Source organism: Staurois parvus, unplaced genomic scaffold (genome assembly GCF_062004578.1).
Source record: "Staurois parvus isolate SC_StPar_1 unplaced genomic scaffold, SC_StPar_1.0 ptg000133l, whole genome shotgun sequence".
NCBI lineage: Eukaryota > Metazoa > Chordata > Amphibia > Anura > Ranidae > Staurois > Staurois parvus.
The window spans coordinates 10389138-10402516 of NW_028317929.1; positions in this window are offsets into that span (position 1 = coordinate 10389138).

Sequence of the window (13379 nt, forward strand, 5' to 3'; positions counted from 1 at the left end):
TGTTAGTGTTAATAAATTACATTGTTTATAACATATCTGAAGTCTGCGTTTCCCTGCGTCAGTCACATACCTCTGGTCACACCCGGGAGCCCTGACAGGAAGACTGCACGAGCTGAGGCAACTAGAAGAGAGTCCAAGGAACTGGAGGAATATGTAAGTTTCAGAGGAGTGAGAGAGCCTGGGGGTGAGCCTGGAATGCCAGGTGGCTTGGTATTTTTCCCATTTCCTTTTCAGCTGTGTAAAACTAAAACCACTGCATAGGCAAGGTAATGGTCTTTGTTTTCCTTTTAATATAAGTGGGCTACCAGGCCCTTAAACCAAAAGTTTGGACTGACATGTCTCATTAAAGTGATTCTGTCACATTGAGCTAAATATCACCTATATCTATCCATCTATATACACTCACCGGCCACTTTACTAGGTACACCTGTTCAATTGCTTGGTAACACAAATTGCTAATCAGCCAATGACATGGCAGCAACTCAGTGCATTTAGGTATCTAGATGTGGTGAAGATGACTTTCTGAAGTTCAAGCATCAGAAGGGGCAAGAAAAAGGATTTAGGTGACTTTGAATGTGGGATTGTTGTTGGTGCCAGATGGACTGGTCTCATTATTTCAAAAACTGCTGATCTACTGGGATTTTCACACATAATCATCTCTAGGGTTTACAGAGAATGGTCCAAAAAAGAGAAAATATCCAGTGAGCAGCAGTTGTGTGGACGAAAATGCCTTGTTGATGTCAGAGGTCAGAAGAGAATGGGCAGAATGGTTCAGCTGCGATATTCAGATGGTAAGGCCACACTTTGGCGTAAACACCATGAAAGCATGGATTCATCCTGCCTTGTATAAACAGTTCAGGCGGTGAACGGTTCAGGCGGTGGTGGTGTAATGGCGTGGAGGATATTTTTTTGGCACTAGCAAGGTGTACCTAATAAAGTGGCCGGTGAGTGTGTCTGTGTGTATGTATATATATATATATATATATATATATATATATATATATATATATACACACACTTTAAAAAAAATTACTTCTGATGATAAGGAATAAAACACAAAATGACTATACATTTTCTAGGATAACAACTATAAATCAATAGTATAGAACAAGACACCTTTCTGCATAGTCTTCAATTTTCGAACCTGGACTTTTATATGAAAGAAATATTCTGAGGATATATTGCATGATGAAAACTCCATAATCTGAAGCAGCTACAATGAATTAAGTTCACTATGCCCTGGTGCTCAAATTAATCATTGTCCAGCTCAGGAATGAATAGTGCCACTTTTCAACAATCCTTTAGGCCTTTTGGAACTACCTAATCCACATTTCATTGGCTGACTTATAATAGTTCTCTGTAATACTAGAAGTTTGTAATATGTGGAGTGGGTATGAATGGATTTATAGTGCAGGATCACCACACTACACAATATTAAAAATGAATTATTTACTGGAGCAATAAATTCACAAAAGCAGAAATCTCAGCAGCAAATATTTTATGCAATTTGCAACACCATTCTGATAATTGACAGTCCTATAGCTTAAGATAATTATTGCCTTTTATAAAAAAAAGAGAACATTTTAATAGCTCTAGGCAATTTTGAATACACACTGTTAAGTCTGTTTTATAATTAGTTCCTGGTCATCTTGGACAAAAAGAAAGATTAACTCATGTTTCTTAAAACAGCAAGACTCTTCTATGTTAATCAGACCCGGGAGCAATTGTATTGATTGTCTAAATACATGATTACTAGTGAGACAGACACTCAAAAAGTATGCTGAGGAACGTGTGTGGCATATTAAATGAGTAAATCATTGTTAATCATGTTATCATAGGGTTGCACTGGCCACAAGTGTAACCAATGAGAAACGATAAGCCATCCAACATTGCTCTCTACCAGTTTCTCACTGAAGGTTTCTTTCTAAGTATACTTACCAACCATGACTTCTCATCTTTTGTAAATCTGAAACATTTGTAAGGACAATGTAAAGTAAAGGTAGGAAATCAATTAAACAAAATGTTAAACCTTGATCTACTACAAATCAAAAAATGGGTTTAAACATTCTAAAAACATCAAATTCATAGGGAAATATTAAAACCCAACTTTAAGTTGGGCACAAAGCTCTCTGCTCAGGCATCTCAACATTTGGTCAGTAATTGTTTTTACTTGCTTTTATTTATATCTGAGTTATTTTACCACGTGGATGAATAAATACCAATTTTAAAACTACTACACTATGGGCTATTTCTTGCTGGCTCTGCGGTGAGCCCCATATCCGATCTAGAGCCTGAGCATCATAAGCCTGTGACACCTGATACCGCTCTAAAAATGACGTACGCCCTGATGTAGGCTGCCCAGTATCCTGTCCATTTCCCAGAGGGAGGTAACAGTCTGGCCGCTCTACACCCAGAGGAAGGAGAGTCCGCTAAATGGCCCAGCTCGTTCATCCCATCCCATGAGGGGGACCTCTGGTTTATTTATCACAGGCGTATTGAAAATACGCATCTGGTGAGTGCGCATTTTCACTATTTGTCACCAGACCACAGGATTGGAAAAGTCACTATCAACTTCTGAATAGTTCACCTATCACGAACTGTCACTATTCGTCTATTCATTGTTTTTAACACTTTAATGTGGTATACTGATACAATTTTTTGGGAGTATATGTATATGTATATATATACCATACATATTTCTTTTAGCACTGCACTTTCTATATATATATCTATCTCCATATCAGCCTATAAGGTCGTTTCTGTTCAAGACTGCATCTTCCACAATGCTTTGCAGCTGCCCTTCCTGCTTGAGAAAGTCCTTGTCATTGGCTCCTTTAATGGCTCTTATGATTGGCTCTCTCTCTCTATTACAGTCTGAGAGGAGAAGGGGGGCTGAAATCCCTCACTGCGTTGTCTGTGTCAGGGCAAGTGTCCAGTTTCAGAGGAGATGCCAGTCAGCATATTACAACATACACAGATAGGATTAATCTCCATTGCTACAATAGTATAGCGGTATCTTACAATACCAGATCGGGAGTGTGCGGGTACACTTATTGTGTAACAATATAACACAGTGCACAGTTATGGTTAATGTTAATATACTGCCGTCTTGTGAACATTTTGGTCATGGCACCATCCTTTTCTGTTTTCGTTTCTCTGTTCCCTTCCATGATGCCTATCTGTGATGCATTTCCTCTTCCTTCTTCACTCTGTCTTCTTGGGAGGATAATGGCAGCTTGTCTCTAGGCCTCATGCAATCTGCTCGCATCCGAACACACAATACCATATTCTGCCCTGCAAATACCATCCTTTTATTCATCTGCTACATCTTGTTGTCTGATATATCTTCTGCATTGCAATATAGAAAAACAGATGTTTGGTGAGAGTTCAGCTACCTGATAAAGATTGTCTGCAGTGATTGTTTATATACAGGCCAGGAATAGAGGTCTCAGCAAGGGAAAAGTCACTAATACAACAGTTGGAGTCAGACTAGTCAAAACATGGTCGAATTTATACAGTCTGCTGTGTATATGTGTGTGTCTAATCTGCAATCACGCTCAGTGCCATCCTCCATCTTTTGAAAGCATGTGGTTGCACAAGCTTACTGCACTTCACCTGAAAACTGTTTCTCTGCATTGGACTGTGTTATCCCATCTGTTTAAGCTACTGTTCGTCCTCTTAAAGAGACAGTAACCATTTTTTGCAAAAGCGTGTCTAGACAAGGTTCTGAGCATTCTATTATCTCTGAATCAACACAGATACATCATGCCTCTGACCACACACATTGTACATAGAGCAGATTCTGCAGATATCGCATAGCAAAGTGTAAGACTAAAATGCACAATAATACCAATGCAGAAACTCAGAGAAAACTATGAAACCACTAGAGATGAGCTCTCCAGCAATCTGTAAGATCTATGGGACAGAACTATGTACTGCATGTCAGTTTTGCAGTGCTTTAAAGTGTTACTAAATCCACAACAGTAAAGTAAGTCTGTATATGCAGTAAAGCATTCTTGTTATACTCACTGTGGAACTTAAGGGATTAATCCTCTGCATTGTGTAAAAAGGATGTTTGATCCTGTCTTCTCTGATCCTCCCCTTCTTCTGCGTTCCTCATTTTTTCTTTTTCTTGGGAGAGTGCATGTGATCAGCATCGGGCCATTCAGCACTGTCCAGACAAAAGGACAGGGGTTATGCAATCTCATAGCGCTGAAGTGGAGAATGAAAACTCCTCCTACAAGCTTTAACCAGAGCTCGAATGGACTGATTGAAGTCAAAAGACTGCTCTAACAGCTGATGAGGAAAGGTATTTTGCAGTTTATATTTACTAAAATAATTGTATTTTCATGTTCTGTGTACTGTGTGAGACCAGATAGAGTAAATGCAGGGTCCTGGGTTTAGTAACTCTTTAATGATCAACCAGCTGAATTAAGAGACTCTTTAGAGTATATATCTGCAGACTATGAATGCTACCAGCGCCTGTCTACAAAATACACAACTTTCTTAAAGGTTTCTAATGTAGAGAGCTCTTTAGTAGAACTGACTAAGACAGAAGCACTAAACCAACAAAGAGATCTCTTACTACAAGATGCTAGGAATAAGGCAGAACTCCGAATTGCTCAACTTCAGGAAACCAGATCTCATAAATCCACATCTACTAAGCTCACAGCCCATTATGCTAGATCACCTTGCTCCAGAAGCTCAACATTAAGTGACAAGCTACTAGAGGCCCATGAAACTTTGAAATCAAATAAATAAATAAACTCTGGAATAAATTAAGCTACAAATGCTGTGGTATGTCTAGTCAAAATATATCCACAGGGTCAACCTGAGAACACTACCAGGATGTATGCCATAAAAGATGAGCAGAGTAACAGATCTCTGGTTAAACCTAAATTCTTTGAGATCTTTGGCATAAAGGGACATGCAACACCATATACTCTCAACACCTGTTCTGGTCGTATAGAAACCTCCAGCAGAAGGGCCGATGGGTTCATGGTCTCCCATATTAAGGCAAAAGCAAACAAGGGCATAATCTTGCCAACATTAGTTAAGTGTGACCAAATACCAGACAACAGGGGAGAAATTCATACTCCAGAAGCTGCGTATCACCATCCCCACTTAAGACACCTGCTTACTAAGATTCCTCCAATGGATATGGATGCTGAAATCTTAGTCTTGCTGGGAAGAGACACTCTCAGAGTACATAGAGTATGCCAGCAGTGCAGTGGATCTGACAACCCCCCATATGCACAGAGATTTGATCTAGGTTGGGTAATAGTGGGCGATGTATGCTTGAATAGAATGTGCTTGCCATCTGAGTTCAACTTCAAAACTCACGTGTTAAGAAAAGGGCGTGCATCTCAATTCAGACAATGCTCTCATCATTCTAAAGTAAAGGAGAAGCCTCTTGACATCAGCCAGGTATCTGATGTGACTCCCATCCCCGTGGGAACAATTTAGGTAGGACAATTTAGGTAGCACAAGTGACAGAATAGCCTTGTCAGTTGAAGATAGAGAGTTCATAACAATAATGGACAATTAATTCTTCAAAGATGAATCTAATAGCTGGGTTGCACCATTACCTCTTCGTGCTATAATAGTCAGAATTCTAAGCAATTGTGAACATGTTTTATCCAGATTCAGCTCACTTCAATGAACATTAAAGAACAGACCTGAAATGAAGTACCATTTATTTGCCTTTGTGAAAAGGATCTTTGACAATGATCACACCGAGCCAGTTCCGCCACTTCTAGAACATGATGAGTGCTGGTATCTGTCTTTTTTCGGAGTGTATCATCCAGGTAAACCAAAACAAATCAGGGTAGTGTTTGACTTCACCCTACAAGGTAAATCCTTTTAAGATAGCTATCAGAGACTATTAAAGATTGGGATGCTCCACTACCAACAGGCACAGGTAGAACTGTGCTAATAGTAGAAATTGCAGATTTTATACTGCATGAGCTAGACATTCAGATAGATGACATCAAATTCTACAGACAGCAAAGTTGTTTTGGGCTACATATACAATCAGACAAAACGCTTCTATGTCTATGTCAGCAACCGTATGGAAAGAATAAAAAAATCCTCAAGGCCTGAACAACTGCATTATGTTCCATCTGAGCTTAATCCTGCATATCATGCCACCAGGCCAATGTCTGCAAGTGTCTTTGCAAATTATTCTTGGTTAACAGATCCTGAATTCCTGCTGAATCATATGGAAGAAACTACAGCTGAGGTATTCAGTCTTCTAGATCCTAACAACAATCCAGAGATTGAGTTGAGTTTCCCCACTGACAGCTGAATGTCAAATAATGTTGGCAATGAAAAAAAAAAAAAAGTGTGGGGATCCCCCTTCATCCATACCAGACCCTTCAGTCTGGTATGTATTTTAAGGAGAACCCATGGCAAAATTTGAAAAAAAGGGCGTGAGGTCCTCCCCAAAATCCAAACCAGACTCTTATCCGAGCATGCAGCCTGTCCGTTCAGGAAAGAGGGGATAGACAAGCAAGTGCTCCTGAACCATACCAGGCCACATGCCCTCAACATGGGGGGGTGCTTATCGGGCACCATGCCTCTGGTCGATGATGTCAAGAGTGTGGGGTCACATGGTGAGGTCATCGAGTGGCCCTCCCCTTAGTTATTTAGGAACTGTCAGACAGCAGGAACCTTCATCTGGTGCAGAGCTTTTTTTATTTTGGGTCAGCGGACAGCGTTTATTGTGATTGATCTTGAATTTACTTCAGGGGGCCTTTTTTTGGGGGGGGGTTGTTTTTTTTTAACAAAGGACTTGTCAAAAGGGGGCTTCCACATTCCGATAAGCTCCCGCCCGCAGACACCCAAAACCACAGAACAGGGTTATGGGGAAGAGGCCCTTGTCTTCATCAACATGGGGACAAGGTACTTTGGGAGGAGCCCCACTGCCCCAAAGCACCCCCCATGTTGAGGGCATATAGCCTGATAAGGTTCAGGAGGAGGGATGATTGCTCGCCCCCCCCCCCCATTCCTGATCTGCCAGGCTGCATGCTCGGATAAGGGTCCGGTATGGATTGGGGGGGGTTTGGTATGGGGGTCACCTTAAAATCCATACCAGATCTGAAGCACCTGGTTTGGGTAAGGGATGGACCCCACACTTTTTTTTACTTTATTTCTCATTGCCGACAATCTTTTGTTTACATTCAGCTGCCAGTAGAGAGACCCACTGACAGCAGATGAGTCATCGTTTGCTAAGGAAGTGATGGCTTACCAGCCCTCTCCTTAACAACCAGGTATTCTTCACACAGAATTTGGATTGGTCGATAAATTTTCGTTCTGAAAATTTGGAATTCGTTAGAAAATGAATAAACTAAACTAAAAAAATTCTGAAACAAATCTTTGAAACTAAATTAGTAACTTTTCTGTTCTGAAGGCCTTGTAAACATGGAGGAGTAGTTTTATTTGTCTTGACCCACAAAAGCATGGCTATATCTAGATGTCTGATACCATGTCAGTGTACCCAGGGTGGTCTCTTTTCAGGCGTATTTACTTAATAAACTCAACCCATTGTTTTGGCATCTTTGTACTCAGCAGAATTTCTTTGCTTTGACAAATATTCCCTCAAGCCTGGGGAACATTCATGTAACTCTGGATTATGGTGTATTTGAAATCTAAACCATTATCCTTCAAAACCAGATCTTAGTTTAATATCTGAATTCATAGAGGCTCTGACATATCTGTGCATCCCACATGACTATAGAGTCACACATGAGTATATACACAGTGGTAAATGACACTCCCCTTCCTTTCTCCTCCTCCATGTCCTCCTATTGTCAAACACTATGTGAGTGGGATATATAGCATGCTGATTGATTACATTCACTAGCCCACAAAAAAAGCTTAATTTTCATATAAATCAATATTAAATATATCAAATAATTGCTACTACCTGTAAAGTAAAAATAGAGCCTTGGAAGCCGTCTAAACAAAATGAAAGCTAATGTCAATCACCACATTAATGCACAAACAACACACTTTGGATGTTTAATAAAGATTTATAGGGAGCTATAAAACAGTTTTTTTTATGTTTTAATTTGAATTGCTCTTCTGAAATTTTTTTTTAACCATGTGACTGGCACAGCACCAATCAGGACTGGCCAGACACAGACTCATACTGTAGAGAGTATACATCAGCAGTGTAATAGAAGCCCCTCTCAAAGATCTTTCCCTGCAGATGCCAAAGAACAGGGAAAGATCATGTGACCACACAACAGCACTACAGGAACAAGTTAAAAAAAAAAATACAGTGGCGTGATATATATTGTTTATGTGAATGAATTATGACAGTTAACACTTCTTTGTTTCGTATAACTATAAGTAGATCTAAACCCAGTCACTAAAACCTTTTAATATTTTTCTTTAATTGTAACGTAATTTCAAAAGTCAATTTAAATTTTTTTTTTAAATATGCAGGTTTCATTATGTTAATATCTAGTGATCTTGTCATTAGGATCCTTGTTCAGGCACTTGTTATGGATTGTCGACCAATTGTGCGCCTGCATTTTCACCCTGTCATATGCACTTCCAAAGGAGACTATAAGCAGCACTGTTGACCAACTATCCTAATTCGTACATTGTCATCGTCACCATCAGTAAGCCCACTATGATTCCAGGCACTGTGGGAACAGTAGACAGAAAATGGCTTTAAAAGGATTGCCTGGACTCTTAAGATGCAAAAAAAGATAGCAACAGCATTTAATTGTAAAATATGTTTGAATGTGGTGAAGATATTTAGGTTCAAACTATAAGTTTGTTGGGGCTATTTATTGCAATTTTTATATTTGAATTCAAATTGGCAATAGTCTACTTTGTTTTTCCATCATAAATCCCACAGGCAAACTTTCTGTACACACTTCAAATCTTAACTTTTTAACATTTTGTTCTTCCTTTGATCTTGCTTTGATGATTTAACATCTACCTGTACACTGAAATAATGTACATGTAAGTATCTGGCTGCCTTTTTTGACTACACAAGTAACCTCTATTCCCAAGCATATACTTTTTAATGTTTCAGGAGAAAGCTAGCATACTAATTTTATTATCCATTATACTGAAATTGGTAAAGCAGAACTACACTTCATTTGAGCACCACAAAATGAAAAAACACTGTTTAAATAATTTTTAACATTCAAAGAAAACTCTCCCATCCATCCATGTCTTCATGCTTTATTTTGCTGGGAAATCACTTTGAAAAATACCCTCTAGCATTTCTAGCCATTGCCATCTTGAAAAAGGGCATAAGATTTATATAGCATTTACTTCCTGGAATCCATCTGCCCTTATCTCAGAGCTGCAGGTGTGATTAGCCAAGAAAGCCCCTCCTGAAGACTCCTAGAATGTGTGAAATCATTTGCATGTATAGTATGGAACCCAGGAAGTAACTGAAGAAATGTAAAAAAAGAAAAAAAGGTTTAAATATTAATATAATATTATATACTGTATAATATACCTCCCTATCTATTTACTAATGCTAGCAGCATAAAGATTAAAAGTAGCCAATGTTGACTGAGTGAAGTTTTGCTTTAAACAAAGAACATGACATTTACGTTCATAAGAGATCATTTGTAATGATAACATGGGGGGATTTCATAGTACTCATGTTTGTTTTTTGGATATGTTTATAATATTGGTTTATAATGTTGTAATTGGTGATTTTCACATATATTCTTCTTGTTGTATGCAATTATAATTGGCGTGTTTCACATATATTCTTGTATGTGATTTTTATTTTTTAGAAAAAAAGTTTAAAACTTAGAAAAAAGGTTTTCAATTGTACTAAAAATGAATACTACAGAATACGAAAATGTAGAAAAAAAAGCACATCTTGCTTCCCAATAAAAAGCAGGATAACAATGTCCACTGAGGTTACAAGTATGATTTATGTAGGAATATTTTAAGCTTACAACATATTGTCTATACCACACTAAGAGGAAACTGGGCAGACACCAATTAACCTAGCTAACAAAAATCTTTATATGTAGCAAGAGGCTTAATGCTGGTACCTTGGCACTGTGTCATTTAGGCTCAAGGTTCCAGGCATTGTAGGCATAGGGATATCTACTCAACTCTGGGTCTGTGCTGAACAGGGGCGGACTGACCATTTGGAAACTCGGGCATTGCCCAAGGGCCCGGGGTCAGTGCGGGGCCCCATGAGATGCCCCTGGTACCTTTTTCATAGGCTTTTTTGAGTTTGGGCAAGGACACAGGGGCCCAATGATCCCCTATTGCCCGGGGGCCCCATGAGTTGTCAGTCCGCCCCTGGTGCTGAACCATGGAAATGACACACATCTTAACTGGGTAAAGCACAAGTGATTCAAACTGGACCTATCACTCAAACATCAAAAATTCCTGTTGCACGCAGCACCGGTAAAATAGCCAGGGTCTCAAAGATATCCCCTGAGAAGACTTTCATCTCTAGAAATATTACATTCATCTTTTTTCTGCAAAGATGACATTGACATCATCATTGGGCCAGTTATGGCAGTGCAAGAGGACAGTCGGGACCAGCCAGCACAGGTCCATCTGTAGAAAATGTGCAGGATTGGGTTAAAGTGCGGTGTGAGGGGGAAGTCATGGTTATGGTTTCAAGAAAGGACTACAAACACACCCTTTTCTCTTCAATAGGTGTTTTCTGTGCTTGTTAAATATGTTCTTAGCCTGAAAAATCTAAACTAATTCAGCTGCCACAAAACTAATAAGCTGCAATATACTACATATTTTTCTTGGGTTTAGATATCATTCAAATATGGCTTGGTAAAAATGTGAAATGGAATCTACATTTACTCCTGCTGGCTGAAAAGAGTCAACATGAAATATTCATATACTATATTTACCTGTCTATAACACAAATCAATTTTTTTTTATTCCTGAACATAATAAAGAAGAGAGCCACAAAACAACTCCCTTTACTTAAACTGCTGTTTAGCTTAGTAGTTGTAGGGTAGTTAATTGTTTTCTTTTTAATTCCTAAATTCAAAATTGAGAATACAATTATAAAAATAGAACACCATCCACCAAAGCTCCTCAAGACTCACATGTACAGTCTTATTACTTCCTAGTATTCTGTGGAGACAGATAGCAGCTATGAAGCATCAGAAAGCTCTCAGCAGCTCAAATATAATATTGAATTGCTTCAGCTCAGAAACATACCCAAACAGTAACATTCTAGTTTGTTTTTTCTAAAAAATCCAAATGAATAAGGAATTAGTTAAACCATTCTAAACATTTTACATCTCACATAGAAAGCAATACAAACAAGAATTATTTAACCAATATTATAAATATTACAGGTAATAAATAATCATGTAAGTTGACTTTAAAAAAAAAGTAATTGTCAAATGTCTATGATTAGCAAAGTTATCAAAGTTGGCCAATTTCTAAAATTTCCCCTTGTGGGCACATGAATATCAGAGGATTGATTTTCTGGCAAAGTGGCATACTAAGGACTTCCATGACTGAAAAACAGCCTTTCAGATAACTTTGATGGTTCATGCAACTGGGCTCTCTTCCTAGCTAGAGATGAGCGAATCGAAGTATCCGAAGTGGAATTCGAGTCGAATATCGGAAAAATTTCGATTCGTGCCGAATCCGAAAAATAGCCTAATTCGGACGCGCGAATCGAAATTTTTCAGAAAATGGCGGCTGACATGTGCGGCGACGGAGCGGGGATGTCTGGGAAGGCGCGCAGACAAGGCGCGCTGACCCATAATGCATTCCTCAACTACATGTGATCGCATCAGCCTATCAGCAGCCAGCCAGCCAGCACTGTGTAATGGTCGAGCTATAAATAGCGGCCATTTTGGAATTCTTCATTTGCCTGCAGTTATTGAACAGAGGCAGACCGCTCTGTACTAGGGACAGGGACAGAGTTAGGGCCACAGAAACGATAATTGGGGACAGAGAAAAGTTACTTAGGGACAGAGAACCATTACTCAGGGACACAGACTTGTTAATGAAGGCCACAGAATCGTTATTTAGGGACAAAGAAACGCTAGTTAGGGCCACAGAATTCATAATCAGGGACAGACAGAATTGTTACTCAGTGCCAGAGAATTGTTACTTAGGGCCACAGAAACGTTATTAGGGCCACAGAATTGTTACTCAGGGACAGACAGAATTGTTACTGAGTGCCAGAGAATTGTTACTCAGGGACAGACAGAATTGTTACTGAGTGCCAGAGAATTGTTACTTAGGGCCACAGAAACTTTAATTAGGGCCACAGAATTTTTACTCAGGGACAGACAGAATTGTTACTCAGTGCCAGAGAATTGTTACTCAGGGACAGACAGAATTGTTACTGAGTGCCAGAGAATTGTTACTTAGGGCCACAGAAACTTTACTTAGGGCCACAGAATTTTTACTCAGGGACAGACAGAATTGTTACTGAGTGCCAGAGAATTGTTACTCAGGGACAGACAGAATTGTTACTGAGTGCCAGAGAATTGTTACTTAGGGCCACAGAAACTTTACTTAGGGCCACAGAATTGTTACTCGCACAGACACAGAATTGTTACTCGCACAGACACAGAATTGTTACTGAAGGCCACAGAACTGTTACTTAGGGCCACAGAATTGTTACTCGCACAGACACAGAATTGTTACTCGCACAGACACAGAACTGTTACTGAGGGCCACAGAACTGTTACTTAGGGCCACAGAATTGTTACTCGCACAGACACAGAATTGTTACTCAGGGCCACAGAACTGTTACTTAGGGACAAAGAAACGCTAGTTAGGGCCACAGAATTCATACTCAGGGACAGACAGAATTGTTACGGAGTGCTAGAGAATTGTTACTCTGGGCCACAGAAACTTTACTTAGGGCCACAGAATTTTTACTCAGGGACAGACAGAATTGTTACTGAGTGCCAGAGAATTGTTACTCAGGGACAGACAGAATTGTTACGGAGTGCCAGAGAATTGTTACTCAGGGCCACAGAAACTTTACTTAGGGCCACAGAATTTTTACTCAGGGACAGACAGAATTGTTACTGAGTGCCAGAGAATTGTTACTCAGGGACAGACAGAATTGTTACGGAGTGCCAGAGAATTGTTACTTAGGGCCACAGAAACTTTACTTAGGGCCACAGAATTGTTACTCGCACAGACACAGAATTGTTACTCGCACAGACACAGAACTGTTACTGAGGGCCACAGAAACTTTACTTAGGGACAAAGAAACGCTAGTTAGGGCCACGGAATTCATACTCAGGGACAGACAGAATTGTTACGGAGTGCCAGAGAATTGTTACTCAGGGACAGACAGAATTGTTACGGAGTGCCAGAGAATTGTTACTCAGGGACAGACAGAATTGTTACTGAGTGCCAGAGAATTGTTACTT